Here is a 15,231-nt window from a genome sequence, read left to right on the forward strand (position 1 = left end):
AAATTAGGTCCAAACCTGGACATTACACCATTCCCCATCTCCGGTCACCACCACATCACCTTCACCCTCACTCCATCCAGCACCCCCTGTCCCCCTCCCCAAACTGGACGTTGGCAGAGAGATCTGCGCAACATTGACCCAAATGTACTAGCCACACCCCTCCACTCCCTCTCCTCCTCCCTCCCCAGCCTAACCTGCCCCAACGAAGCGGCAGCTCAATACAACAGTAACCTCTCTGCAGTCTCTGCAGCCTTAGACCATGCTGCTCCCCTGACCTTTCGTACCAACGTTCGCCCCAACCCCCAACCTTGGCACACTGCCCTCACAAAAAAAAACAAAAAACTACAAAATGAGACACGAGCTGCAGAACACAAATGGAGGAAATCCCGCAACAACCATGATTTCCTGGAATACAAGACCAAGTTGCAGACGTACCATACTGCCCTCGCTGATAGCAAATAGATATACTTCACTCACTTGATCGCTACCCAAGCCGCCAACCCATGTCGTTTTTTTGCCACCTTCAATGCCCTACTTAACCCCACACCTCCCCCCTCCCCCCCCCAACCTCCACCCTCTCAGCCACTGACCTATCTAACTACTTTATCAACAAAATTACAACCATCCGGAGGGATATTTCTCTCCTCCACTCTATCGCCCCCGCCTCCCCACCACATCCGACTCCTGCCTCTTTCTCCTCCCTTACCTCCTTCAATCCTGTCACGGTGGAGGAAGTCAGCCAGCTGCTGGCAACTTCACCTGCCACTTCCTGCCCCCTAGATCCAGTCCCATCTGATTCTCTGCGCCCACATTTTTCTGATCTGGCCCCTGTCCTCACCCACCTCTTCAACCTCTCCTTCTCCACCGGCATCTTCCCCTCCGTATTCAAACAGGCCACTGTGCTTCCCCTGCTAAAGAAATCTTCACTTGACCCTGCTCTGCCATCCAACTACCAACCAATCTCTCTCCTCCCTTTTGTCTTAAAAAATCTTGAATGCTTGACCAACTTCTTCAACTCCAACTCCCTTCTCGATCCCCTGCAATCTGGTTTTCGCACAGCCCATTCTACAGAAACAGCCCTCACCAAAGTGGTAAACGACCTTGCCCTTGCCAAAGCCGAAGGTAAATACTCCATCCTGCTCCTCCTGGACCTCTCCTCGGCATTTGACATTGTCGACCACTCCCTCCTCCTCCACTCCCTGCAGCTAATGGGCATTTAGGACCTAGCCTTAGCCTGGATCTCCTCCTACCTCTCTAACCGCTCGTTCACATTTTTCAATGGCTCCTCATCCACTTCTACACCCCTCAGCTGGTGTTCCTCAAGGTTCCGTCCTAGGACCACTACTGTTCTCACTCTATACTGCCTCAATTGGCAAAATCATCTCCTCCATGGGTTTCAATTACCACCTGTATGCCGATGACACCCAGATATATCTCCACACCCCAGATCTTTCCTCCTCTACTATGGACAAAGTCTCTGCCTGCCTCACATCCATTTCCTCCTGGATGGCTGCCAGGTACCTGAAGCTTAATTTGGAGAAGACTGAGCTTCTAATATTCCCACCCCGCACAGCTGCACCCCTCCCAGATCTGCATGTCACTATTGAAAATACTACTATCCACCCTACCTCCCAAGCCCGCTGTATAGGCATTACTCTGGACTCTGAACTTTCCTTTACAGCCCACATCCAAGGTACTGCCAGATCCTGCAACTTCCACCTCCGCAACATCTCCAAGATCCGCTCCTACCTGTCCCCTGACACCACTCAACTCCTTATCCACGCCCTTGTCATCTCCTGCCTAGACTACTGCAATTCTCTTTTGTCTGGCCTCCCCTCTAACCGTACTGCCCCACTTCAATTGGTAATGAATGCGGCAGCCAGACTGATAGATTCTTCTCACCGCAGTGCCTCTACAACTCCGCACTGTAAAGCACTACACTGGCTCCCCATCAGCTTTAGGATCAATTTCAAAATCCTGTGATTGGTCTACAAATCAGTGCACAAGACCTGCCCGACCTACATCTCTGATCTGGTCCACAGGCACATACCAGCCCGCCCCCTCCGATCCTCCAATGACCTGCACCTAGTCGCACCACGCAGTCACATGCACGATTGCAGGACTTCACCAGGGCTGCCCCTACTCTCTGGAACTCGCTCCCACCAGCCGTCAGACTCGCCACCACCTTTAATACCTTCAAACAAGCTCTCAAGACTCACCTCTTCACGCTTGCATACCCCCCTACACCAGCACCATAATATGTTCTGTTAGACACCCTCTCAAAAGATGCACCTATTGTCTCCACCCCACCCTTTAGATTGTAAGCCTCTGGCAGGGCCCTCCTCCCTTATGTATCCAGCTTGATTACGCACTCTTACTCACAACCACCCCTCTTGTAGACTCGAACAGTCTCTATTTTGACCTATGACACTGTATTGTTATCAAATCATTTGCATGATCTTGTTTTGTTGTGAGTTTCCATATGTTCTACCTGTATGTTAACCCATCTATTGTGCAGCGCTGCGTAATATGTTGACGCTTTATAAATACAATAAATAATGATAATAGTGTCCCAGTATAGCTAATATAGTGCCCATATAATAATATAATTGATCTACTAAAGGACAAAATGTTCTTACCCATGTTATGGATAGGAGATTACAATATGTTTTTGAATCAAAAGTTATGCAGGGCACAGTCGGGTCGATTCGGCGGTCTACTCCAGCCGCTTCCCCGTTCGTCCACGCGGATCGATTCCCGCTCGTCCCCGCCGGCGGTCCTTATCAGCCGCTTGATTCCCTGCCATTGTCCGCCGATGGGAATCGAGCGGGCGCGGGTCGTGCGGCATGATTGGGCCAGCTGAATATTATCAGCTGGCCGGATCAGCTGGTCGATACATGGTATCCCCAGCATTAGACATGTTTAGATCAAGAATGCAGGAAATTTAGCATTCAACGCTTGCAAGATTTATAGGGGAACTTAACTTGATGGATTTGTGGCTAAAGGGACATCCTCAGGATTCAGTATATTCATGTTTTAGCAGGACTCACATGTCTCTTTCTAGAAGAATAGATGTAGCTATTGGGAACCTGGAGATTCTGCCATATGTGGAAAAAATACCTGGTAAATTCCGGTAGCAGGTTTTTCTGATAGTCCTCCAGGCCGGCCCCCCAGAAGTGAGAGGACACCAATGTTCACCTATTGGGAAACAGACTATGAATAATTAATGAAGTAACTCCCCCCTCCTGCATAAGTGTGTGCCTCTCTCCCACCCATTCACTTTTACTAGAGTAGCCATACCACCCTCTGCTCAATAAAGGCTCGAAATAGTGCAACAGAAGACACCAGAGTGAATAAGGGATAGGGAATTTAGAGGGGGGCCGGCCTGGAGGACTATCAGAAAAACCTGCTACCGGAATTTACCAGGTATTTTCTCTTAGCGCCCTGCAGTCCGGCCCCCCAGAAGTGAGAGACCACAGAGAAACTGTTTTTACTCACAATTAGGGTGGGATGACTGCTTGTAGGACTTTCCTTCCGAAGGATATGTCTTGGTGTGATAGTACATTAATTCTATAATGTTTTATGAATGTTGGACTTGACCATGTTGCAGTCTTGCATATTTGCTCCACAGATGCCCCCGCTCTTTCCGCCCAGGATATTGCCATTCCCCTGGTTGAGTGGGCTTTAACTTGAATAGGAAGGTTCCTCCCTGACAATTTGTAGGCCATTTCAATGGTTTGCCTACTTCATCTAGCTATTGACGTCTTTGTTGCCTGAATATCTTTCCTTTGGCCTGAGAACAAGATTAGTAGTCTATTTGTCTTTCTCCATTCGTTTGTTCTTTTTAAGTATATGAGAATTGCTCTCCTTACGTCCAGCAGATGAAATAGTGCCTCTTTTTCCGATGTAGGTTTTTCACAAAAAGGATGGTAGTATTATTTCTTGGGTTCTGTGAAATCTAGGGTTTACCTAGGTCTGAATATTATTCTATCTGGCATGATAGACATGTACAGTTCTTTAATTGATATTGCTTGTAAATCTCCTACTCTTTTTGCTGAGGTTATGGCTGGCAAAAAAACTACCTTCACTGTAAGGAATTTCGTTTCTACTTGTTCAAGAGGCTCGAAAGGAGATGTTGCAGCACCAAGGAAAGGTCCCAGGGAGGAAAACCATACGTCCTAATTGGTCTAGATTTTGACACAGACTTTAAAAATGTTTTAAATGTAATGGTCTTTCACCAGTGGTCTATCTAGGAAAATGGATAATGCTGTAACCTGAACTCTGAGAGTGCTTACTGCTAAACCTAAGTTCACTCTATCCTGTAGGAAGTCAAGTATAATGGGTAGTTCTATTTGCCTTTTTTTGCAACCTTTTTCTTTCTATCCAACCATAAAAAGGTTTTCCAGACTTTTCCATAGATTTTCCTGGTTACCTCTTTTTTTATCATCAAGAAGAGGTTTAACCACTCTGCCCGAAAACCCCTTATTGAATAACATCTGCCTTTCAGGATCCAGGCAGTTAACCGTAATCTTTGAGGATCCGGATGGCATAACCCTCTCTGGGATAATATGTCTGGTCTGTAGGGAAGTTCCCATGTTTCCTGAGCTGACATGGATTTTACTAACGGAAACCAAGCCCTTTTCGGTCACCAAGGAGTGATGAGAATGACCATGGCCCCCTGTTGAGTTTTTTGGACCTGAGAATTGTCAAGAGTAAAACAGGAACTCTGCAGACTTCTATATATTGTAAGCCAACCTCAGTAAACAAACAGTCTCCTGGACTTTGGCTCGTATCATACTAAAAACTTGAATATGAATACTCCCGCGGGGCAATTTATCAGATTAAAAAGGAATTGCTCTACACCAGAGACCTTCGAAAATTAATGTAGGGATCTGGAACAAAGATTCCGAGATAGAGGGTATCCTAAAAAAAAAAATGTTTGACAAGAGCACGTCAGAGAGCCAGACAGACACCAAGGGAGACCCTCTTGGCCCAGAGAGTCAAATACACAATGAAGCCCCTAACGAGACTCATAACATATAACAGCATGGGTACATAGTCGGAGAAGTTTGGACAAACATTGGTCGATATTCAGAAACTACAAATGTGGCAGATGCTCAGTTTGTCCCTACATGAAGACTACGAATGTCTTCACAAACAAAACTACAGGCAAATAATATACACAGTCTGACAATTTATCAACTGCCAGACGACAGGGGTAATCTATAAAATACATTGGCCAAACAAACAATTGAAGATACGTCTCCAAAAACATATTTCTACTATTCGGCTAGCAGAGCGTAATCACAAGGATAACAAAACACTTACCACAATCGCAGAATATGCTTTATTCTTTCATGGGGATCGGTCAAAGATTGGACATTTATGGGCATAGAAAAAAATTACACAAGGGGAGAGAGGAGGGGACATAACCATTAACCTACTTAGAAGGGAACTCAAATGGATACACATATTAAAGACAAGACAGCCTCGTGGCCTCAATGAGGAGGCAAGCTTTAGTTGTTTTTTGTAAACATGTGCTTAATAATAACTGAATATCTCTACCTCTCGATGTTTTAGAGTTTCTTTGTATTAGGACCCCCAATACCGTTCAACATGATATTCAGAAAATTGGTGAGTTACTAATCTTTGTCAAGCTGCCTGTGTTCACTATATATGGTTATTGTGATGTGTTTGGGCACAGCTCTTTTCTTGTTTATCTTCCACATGTTAGACACATATAGTCTTAACTGGTATTTAGGATCATCACTGGGGTAAGCATTGATCAGGTCTTCCACCTTTATGTGTCATCTTCAGTATTGTATCTGATCATCCTTTTTCTATGCCTGAAGGTGAGCAGGCCTAGAATACATATTTTTCGGTTGTTTACTATCCGTTTTTTTGGGAGTGTTGTAGAAATATCTTCCGATGCCTCGAGGATATAGATGTGCTTTGCAGCTGCATATGGACAGTATATGGATTGGAGCGCACGGAAGTCTGATCAGGGACCGTGCGGACTGACGTCACATGACGCAGTTCCACCCTGCCTGACGTGGCCACGACATATCGCAAGAGGGCAGCAGGCATAATAGGGCTCCCGGCACTTCATAGTTTAGCCTCCATAGAAGCAGCTGCACGCTGCCTCCCCTTTCTCTCCATATGCAGCCGTCATCTTAATCTCGGTAAGCACTAGCACTATTGTGCACTTTGTTTGTATACTTATTTGCATTTTGATTGTGTACTTGCAACAGCATTTCCAGGAATATATTATTGTACACAGTTCTACAACATAGCCCCCCCTTTTTTTGAATCACAATATTTGCACATTCCCCTTGTGGGAAGATATGAATTGAGAATTTTGTTATATGGACATTTTTGTATTTTGGTACTTTTGTAATTGTTTTGTAGGCACTTATTTTTTCAGTGTGAGTTTACACTATTATTGTAGGGCTGTGCAATTCCCTTTACACAATCATCACTGTATAGACACGGTGTCACTTTACTTTGGTCGGCTGCTATAGAGAATTCCAATTACATTTGGATTTAGAAGGTGGTTTTAATATTGTTTTTAACGATTTGTTGCGTTTGTATGGATAAGTCCCAAATAAAGTATTTTTGTAACGATTGGTGTCAGCACACAGAGAGAATCTGATTATTGGTGATCTGCAGTATCACCATGAATGCAGATATATACCTGATTATTGATGATCTGCAGAATCACCGATAATACAGATATATTGCTAACCTCTGGACACCTATGGTATGTGAGTGTTTGGTGTAACAGTAATACTTTGAGTGATGCACCTGCTGCGTAGGTGATCAAAGGCAGTATAGTGATACTATGTGGCCTAAAGCGCGCAGCTAACCCAACGTACGAAAAACGCCAGTGCGAGTAGCGACAGCAGAGTGGCTAACAGTATCATTCGGAACGACTGTTAGTGGTTTTGCTTCATTACAGTGTAGGATTGCAACTGTGTGTGGGTGCGTGGCGTTCTCGTATTCGGCCTAAGCGCAAAGCTGACCCAAATACGAAAACGCAGATTGCGTGTTTAGCCCTCGACAGCTGAGGGGACGTGTCTAGCGAACCGCTAGTGGTGGCAGTGAGAAGTGTTCTGGGGGGTCACAGCCTTGTTTGTAGCTTAAATAAGGCTGCTCCCCGCTTGATCTGGTCAAACCCGCAGTCGGGAACCGCATACGCAGGCGTGCCGCGGGTCGGTTCCTGACACAGATGATAATACAGTTCCCTAGTCTGGGTGTGAGGTCCGTGGTCTCTACACCCTGGAACTAATCTAAGCATAAACAGAACAACAATACAAGTAAACTGGTTCAGAGTTAATTCCCAGGAAACGTCCTGGTTCAAACACACTGGAGGATCTGACTAAGGTCTGAGTGCTTCCACGTAGTGATCGCAACGGCAGACAACTTGAGACTGGCCAGCAGTAACTATATATGGGAGTAGTGCTCACTGGCACCACCCTTAATTGATCAACCAATAGTATCCTGCTCTGGAGTCAGCTGATCGGCGTGATCAGCTGACCTCTCCTTGCCCAGTATAAGAGTTCTGCCCTGTTACCAGCCGCACGCCTCCGTGTGCAAACCGCCACATTGTACACGGAAACAGCCGCCTCCTCAGCAGCACATGCGGCGGCTTTTCCGCGTTCTCTCACAATTTTGTTTTGCATTGAGATGATATGAGTTGTGATTAATACAATAGTATTAGTACTGGGCTTCTTATCTTTTATGCACAAATGACCATGACCCCTTCCGCTTTTATTTTTTTAACAACTTTTTGGAGTAGATTGAATGGAGGAAAGGCGTAACAAAAGACCTTTCCCCCATTGAACCGATAGAGCATCTAGTCTCTCTGTCCATGATGACTCGTGTAGGGAACACTGGAGTTTTTGCGTTCTGGCGAGACGAGAAAAGGTCGACTTCCGGAACCCCCCATCTTTTAGTGATTAGATAGAATGTCTCCTGGCATAACTCCCATTCTGCCTCTAGAACTGGGGCGCGACTGAGTTTGTCCGCCAACTGATTTTCGATTCCCTTTATGCATGTCGCTGTTAGGGATAACAGGTTCTGCTCCCCCCAAAGAAGAATCTGCATAGATATATCCATGAGATTCTTGACTCTTGTTCCACCCCGTTTTGTCAGGTATGATATAGTCACCACATTGTACGATAGGATTCTGACGTGTTTGCCTTTGATAATTTCTGAAAAAGCTAAAAGAGCTTCTCTTGTGGCTGCTAACTCCCTGAAATTTGAGTACTTTTTCTTTAGATCCTGGCCCCTTAGGAAGGTATGCCAGGTCCCTTCCCTGGGATAGATTTTGCGGTTCTAACCACCATAAGAGACTCAGTCGCACTACTGCCGTCAGACTCTTTTTCTGGCCCAATGCTCGATAATTCCACCCCTTCTTGCAAGAACAATTCCTGCAGGAGACGGGAATGCAACTGAGCCCACTGTACCGCTGGGATGAAAGAAGTCATAGTTCCTTGTAAGGAAACAGTTTCTCATAGCGAGACCCTCTGCTGTGCAAGGAAAGAGGACGTCTTTCGGAAAAAAAAAATAAAAAAAAATATGTTTATCTTTTCTTGCGGTAACCAAGTCTTTTGTTGTATAGAATTCAAAACATACTGTAACCTAGATATAAAACCCTTTGGGCAGGAACTAAATTTGACTTTTCCTGACTGACTAGTCTCAGTATAGTCTTTATACATAAATCTAGATCCCTCTATAGATCTTGCATTGCTTGCGCAAAAACTAAAAAAATAGTCTACATAAGGTACTAATTTTATGTCTTGTAGGTGAAGATAGGCTGTCATTTCTGCTACTACTTTTGTGAAAATGCACGGGGAGGCCGCTAATCCAAAGGGGAGGGCCAGATAGTGGCACAGAACCCCTCCGAACACTAACGCGGATATATGAAAGAGGTCAAGTGCTGCAGCTCAGTCTCTGGGTTATGGCCAGCAGTTCAATCAGAATGTATAGTATAAAAGTTGCGCTCTTGACATAAACACATGCATGTACAATGCCCCCTTTCAGGAGTCCACTCACCGGATGTTGGGGTCTGCCAACAGACCACTTAGCGCATTCGGGGTATATGGCCCCCCGCCGCCCTCTAGGCTAGTCGTGTGGGCAAGGTACATAGATGACCTGATAATAGTTTGGGACGCGACTGAAGATGACCTGCGAGAATTTATGTTCTAATTAAACAATAATGACCTAAATATACAGCTCACAATGGAGGCTAGCACCACTAATGTACACTTTCTGGTCCTCGAGGTACATAAAAAGGAATCTAAAATCTGGACACGTACGTTTTTTAAAACCATGGATCGAAACGGATACATTGGGGTGGACAGCTGTCACCATCCTAATTGGGTGAAGGCTGTCCCCAAAGGGCAGTTCCTTAGATTGAGAAGGAACTGCTCATATTTTAATGACTTTTTGCAGCAGTCTGAAATGGTGAAAGATCGTTTTTTGCAGAAAGGATACAGTGCAGCCTTCATTGATGAACAAAGGAATAAAGTAGCTATGACTGATAGGACACAAACTTTTACTAGGAAAAAATCGAGACAGAGACATGGAGTCTGTACCATTTGTGACTGGCTTTAATCAGCAATATCGTGAATTTGAAAGAATTGTAAAGCGACATTGGAGTATACTTAAGGCCGATGCACAATTAGGTTCCCCTCTGCCAGACCGACCGCAATTTATCTATAGGAAAGCGAACAATCTAAAATCTATTTTAGCACCTAGCTGTGTGAATCCACCTGAGAAGAAAAAGAATCCATAGCAGCAGGATGGTTTCTACCCCTGTAGAGTATGTAGGATGTGCCAGGCAGGACTGACAAAAAAGGTATCCAGCATCACATCTATTGCAAATGGCCAGGAATTTAAGGTCAGGGGGTTCATAACCTGCAGCACAAAGTTCGTAGTGTACTGCTTGACATGTGAGTGTGGCAAGCAGTACATAGGAAGAACCAGTAGGGAGCTTAAAGAAAGGCTGGGTGAACATTATTATAAGATTGAAAAGAGGCATACTAATCATAGTGTGCCGAGACACTTTGTTGGTAATCACTTGTGTAAACTTAAAAATAGGAGAATGGCCGGTCTGGAAAAATTGCAACCTTCATGGCGAAACTCTAATAAAATCCGTGAGCTATCTAAACTTGAAACAAAAAATATCTATGAAATGGACACTCTTGAGCCCGCAGGTCTCAATATTGACATAGATCTCAACTGTTTTTTAAATAATTCATGAGGTATTTTTTAAATTGAATGCATCATTGTTTGATGATGGGATGGGTTCTTGTGTGGGGGTCCCTTAGTCGGGGGGAGTGTCACTGCTTGGACGGCCCTCTCATCTGCCATTTAGGTGTCTGAAGTTGAGCCTTATGCTGTAGATGGGCCCTTTGAGCAGTGCCACTCCAGAGCTAGATATGGTGGGATAGATGGGCTATGGTGGTAGCGGCCCATCCTTTTTCTTCTGGGGGGGCTTTTGTCCCTAATGTAGTTCCTCACTCTATGAGTGATAACGATTTTATTTTTCCAGATGGATAATATGTATTGGTGTTTATTTATGCTGCCTTAAAGAGAATCTGTAACAAAATTTTGAGCCTTATTTTTTCTATTCTAGAAGTTCCTATACCTGTTCTGATGTGGTCTGTCTTACTACAACCTTTTCTAGTTGCACTGTCTCTGTAATAAATCTTATCTTCTTTCCTCTGTCGTGTCTGTCGGCAAGAGGCTGGAATGTGTGGAATGTGCAGCACTGCTTGTCATTGGCAGAAGCTTTACACACCCCCTCCAAGCTCTGCATGAATCCACACACTGAGCTGTTCTCAGCCTATGATACTCTGGTTAGAAGCCAGTCATTTGTTTGTAAACACTGCCTAAAACTGTTAATTACAAGCCAGGATTGCAGCAGGGAGTGACAGAAACAGCACAGAGGAGCACAGGGGAACATAAGGAATAGAATGGTATGCTTTTTATTGTAAGAATATTAGAGTACAGATTCTCTTTAATGCTGTCTATGCAGATAGTGCAAGTGAGTAGAGCTTGACTCGCATGCCTGCTTGACAGCTATAATAATCTCTATATATGTGTACATAAGAAAGGTTCTTTTCAGGCTCGACACAGTGAATATTGAATGATCTGTAATGTTTTTATGCAGAATGGCATGGCACGCTATATGTGGTGTTTATGTAAAATTGCATTGATAGATTCTCCCTAGGTTTTTAAATGTGGAAAGGAGGAGTCACCTCCCAGTAGGCGGCCTCTACAGCATTAAATTCGGGCGCACACGTCACTCCGTGCAGCCCCTGATGAGTTGCTAAGCAACGAAACGCGTAGGGCGGAGCCACGGAGTGACGTCATCACGTTTGGACGCAGGCTGGGATACCGGTACACCGGCTTGGTGTCTCAGCGGCGTTTACATAGACGCATGGTAGACACAACTTTGGGGGTCCCTCTGGCTGCCTTACGGGAGCGGAATCCGCCTATTGTTACAGTGTCACCTGCGGACTTATGTTTTTAACTTTTTACCAATAAAAACAGAATCACACTATTGGAAGCTGGTCTTCCTGTGCGTTTTTTCACTACTATCGCAGCCCTGAGAGGACGGAAACTCAGAACCAGACCCGGACCGGATAGCAGAGGAGTAAGGTGGTGGCTGATAGCCTAGAGGGCGGCCATATACCCCGAATGCGCTAAGTGGTCTGTTGGCAGACCCCAACATCCGGTGAGTGGACTCCTGAAGGGGGGCATGGTACATGCATTTGTATGTCATAAGCGCAACTTTATACTATACATTCTAAATTTATAATTAACCGAAACTTTCCCGACAGTTTCTTTACAAAAACGATGTGGGAATAAAAACCTTCCTTTATCTCCTGTACTGGCACGCGACACACAACGTGTTGGTCTAGTAGCGAAATGACAGCCTGTCTCAGGGCCTGGGCCTTTTCCAAGTCCCGAGGAACCCTTGTGATATAATATTTTGGGGGAGGGAGTCTGTTGAACTCTAGTTTGTAACCTGACTATTAAAATTCAGATTAAATCTGTCCTATGTTATTTCTTTCCACCGTGGAAGAAAATGAATTAATCTCACCCCGACCTTTAACTGAGAGTCATTTTGAGTCCTTATTTCCATGGGCCGCCGGCTTCTTTTTATAAATTCTTTATTAGAAAATGTTTTCATTCCATATAAAACTTCCATACACATTTTTATACATATATACATCTGGGTAAGCGTAAGTGTATTACATTCAAAATATATAGATATATAGAGAGAGATATATATAGAACTACATTATATGTCACAGTGGACTTAATACATTATCATATTCTACGTTTCTTGGCCTCTACTCATTAAACTTCAAAACCTGAACTCTTTCATCCACCTCAAAGGTTTTTGCCTGAGACTTTTAACATTACACATCCCCAGATTTCCCATTTCCTTTCCCTTGTAACACATTCATCCTCACCCACATGGTCTTCTTATATTTTATTGTACTGATCTCCCCTGCCCCTTCACTTTTCGTGTGTGCGTGTGAGAGTGCGAGAGAGAGAGAGAGTGCGAGAGAGAGAGAGAGTGCGAGAGAGAGAGAGAGAGAGAGAGAGAGAGAAATAGAGAGAGAGAGAGTGCGAGAGAGAGAGAGAGAGTGCGAGAGAGAGAGTGCGAGAGAGAGAGAGAGAGAGTGCGAGAGAGAGAGTGCGAGAGAGAGAGAGTGCGAGAGAGAGAGAGAGAGTGCGAGAGAGAGAGAGAGTGCGAGAGAGAGAGAGAGAGAGTGCGAGAGAGAGAGTGCGAGAGAGAGAGTGCGAGCGAGCGAGAGTGCGAGAGAGAGAGAGTGCGAGAGAGTGCGAGTGCGAGAGAGAGAGTGCGAGAGAGAGAGTGCGAGTGCGAGAGAGAGAGAGTGCGAGAGAGAGAGAGAGAGAGAGAGAGTGCGAGAGAGAGAGTGCGAGAGAGAGAGTGCGAGAGAGAGAGAGAGAGTGCGAGAGAGAGAGTGCGAGAGAGCGAGAGTGCGAGAGAGAGAGTGCGAGAGAGCGCGAGTGCGAGAGAGCGCGAGTGCGAGAGAGTGCGAGAGAGAGAGTGCGAGAGAGAGAGTGCGAGAGAGTGCGAGAGAGAGAGAGTGCGAGAGAGTGCGAGAGAGAGAGAGTGCGAGAGAGAGAGAGAGAGTGCGAGAGAGAGTGCGAGAGAGAGTGCGAGAGAGAGAGAGAGAGAGTGCGAGAGAGAGTGCGAGAGAGAGTGCGAGAGAGAGAGAGGAGAGAGTGCGAGAGAGAGTGCGAGAGAGAGAGAGAGAGCGAGAGAGTGCAAGAGAGTGCGAGAGCGCGAGAGAGAGTGCGAGAGAGAGAGAGTGTGCGAGAGAGTGCGAGAGAGAGAGAGAGAGAGTGCGAGAGAGTGCGAGAGAGTGCGAGAGAGTGCGAGAGAGTGCGAGAGAGAACAAGAGAGTGCGAGAGAGTGCGAGAGAGAGTGCGAGAGAGAACAAGAGAGTGCGAGAGAGTGAGCGAGAGAGAGAGTGAGAGAGAGAGAGCGAGAGAGAGAGCGAGAGAGAGAGCGAGAGAGAGAGAGAGTGCGAGAGAGAGAGTGCGAGAGAGAGAGAGAGAGTGCGAGAGAGAGAGAGAGAGAGAGAGTGCGAGAGAGAGAGAGAGAGAGTGCGAGAGAGAGAGAGAGAGAGTGCGAGAGAGAGAGAGAGTGCGAGAGAGAGAGAGAGAGTGCGAGAGAGAGAAAGAGTGCAAGAGAGAGAGAGAGTGCGAGGAGAGAGAGAGAGGAGTGCGAGAGAGAGAGAGAGTGCGAGAGAGAGAGCGAGGTGCGAGAGAGAGAGAGAGAGGCGAGTGCGAGAGAGAGAGCGAGTGCGAGAGAGAGAGCGAGTGCGAGAGAGAGAGCGAGTGCGAGAGTGCGAGAGAGTGCGAGTGCGAGAGCGCGCGAGGAGAGAGAGAGCGCGAGAGAGAGCGCGAGAGAGAGCGAGAGAGAGAGAAAGAGAGTGCGAGAGAGAGAGAGAACGAGAGAGTGCGAGAGAGAGCGAGAGAGAGCGAGAGAGAGCGAGAGAGAGCGAGAGAGTGCGAGAGAGTGCGAGAGAGAGCGAGAGAGTGCGAGAGAGAGCGAGAGAGTACGAGGAGAGAGAGTGCGAGAGAGAGAGCGAGAGAGAGTGCGAGAGAGAGAGCGAGAGAGCGAGAGAGAGCGAGAGAGAGCGAGAGAGAGAGAGAGTGCGAGAGAGAGAGAGCGAGAGAGTGCGAGAGAGAGAGCGAGAGAGTGCGAGAGAGAGCGAGAGAGTGCGAGAGAGAGAGAGTGCGAGAGAGAGAGAGTGCGAGAGAGAGAGAGTGCGAGAGAGAGAGAGTGCGAGAGAGAGAGTGCGAGAGAGAGAGAGAGAGAGTGCGAGAGAGAGAGAGAGAGTGCGAGAGAGAGAGAGAGAGTGCTAGAGAGAGAGAGTGCGCGAGAGAGAGAGAGCGCGAGAGAGAGAGCGCAGAGAGAGAGAGAGAGCGCGAGAGAGAGCGCGAGAGAGAGAGAGCGCGAGAGAGAGAGAGCGCGAGAGAGAGAGAGAGAGAGCGCGAAGAGAGAGCGAGAGAGAGAGAGAGCGCCGAGAGAGAGAGAGACGCGAGAGAGAGAGAGCGCGAGAGAGAGAGAGCGCAGAGAGAGAGAGAGAGCGCGAGAGAGAGAGAGAGAGCGCGAGAGAGAGAGCGAGAGAGAGAGAGAGAGCGCGAGAGAGAGAGAGAGAGAGCGCAGAGAGAGAGAGAGAGCGCGAGAGAGAGAGAGCGCGAGAGAGAGAGAGCGGCGAGAGAGAGAGAGGCGGCGAGAGAGAGAGCGAGAGAGAGAGCGAGAGAGAGAAGCGCGAGAGAGAGAAGCGCGAGAGAGAGAGCGAGAGAGAGAGTGCGCGAGAGAGAGAGAGAGAGAGTGCGAGAGAGAGAGCGAGAGAGAGAGAGAGCGAGAGAGCGAGAGAGAGTGAGTGCGAGAGAGAGAGCGAGAGTGAGTGCGAGAGAGAGAGCGAGAGTGAGTGCGAGAGACGAGAGCGAGAGAGTGCGAGAGAGAGAGAGCGAGAGTGAGTGCGAGAGAGAGCGAGAGTGAGTGCGAGAAGAGAGCGACGAGAGTGAGTGCGAGAGAGAGCGAGAGAGTGCGAGAGAGAGCGAGAGAGTGTGAGAGAGAGCGAGAGAGTGCGAGAGAGTGAGTGCGAGAGAGAGAGAGAGTGCAGAGAGAGCGAAGAGAGCGCGAGAGAGAGAGAGCGAGAGAGA

This window comes from Hyperolius riggenbachi, chromosome 1 (genome assembly GCF_040937935.1).
Source record: "Hyperolius riggenbachi isolate aHypRig1 chromosome 1, aHypRig1.pri, whole genome shotgun sequence".
Lineage (NCBI taxonomy): Eukaryota > Metazoa > Chordata > Amphibia > Anura > Hyperoliidae > Hyperolius > Hyperolius riggenbachi.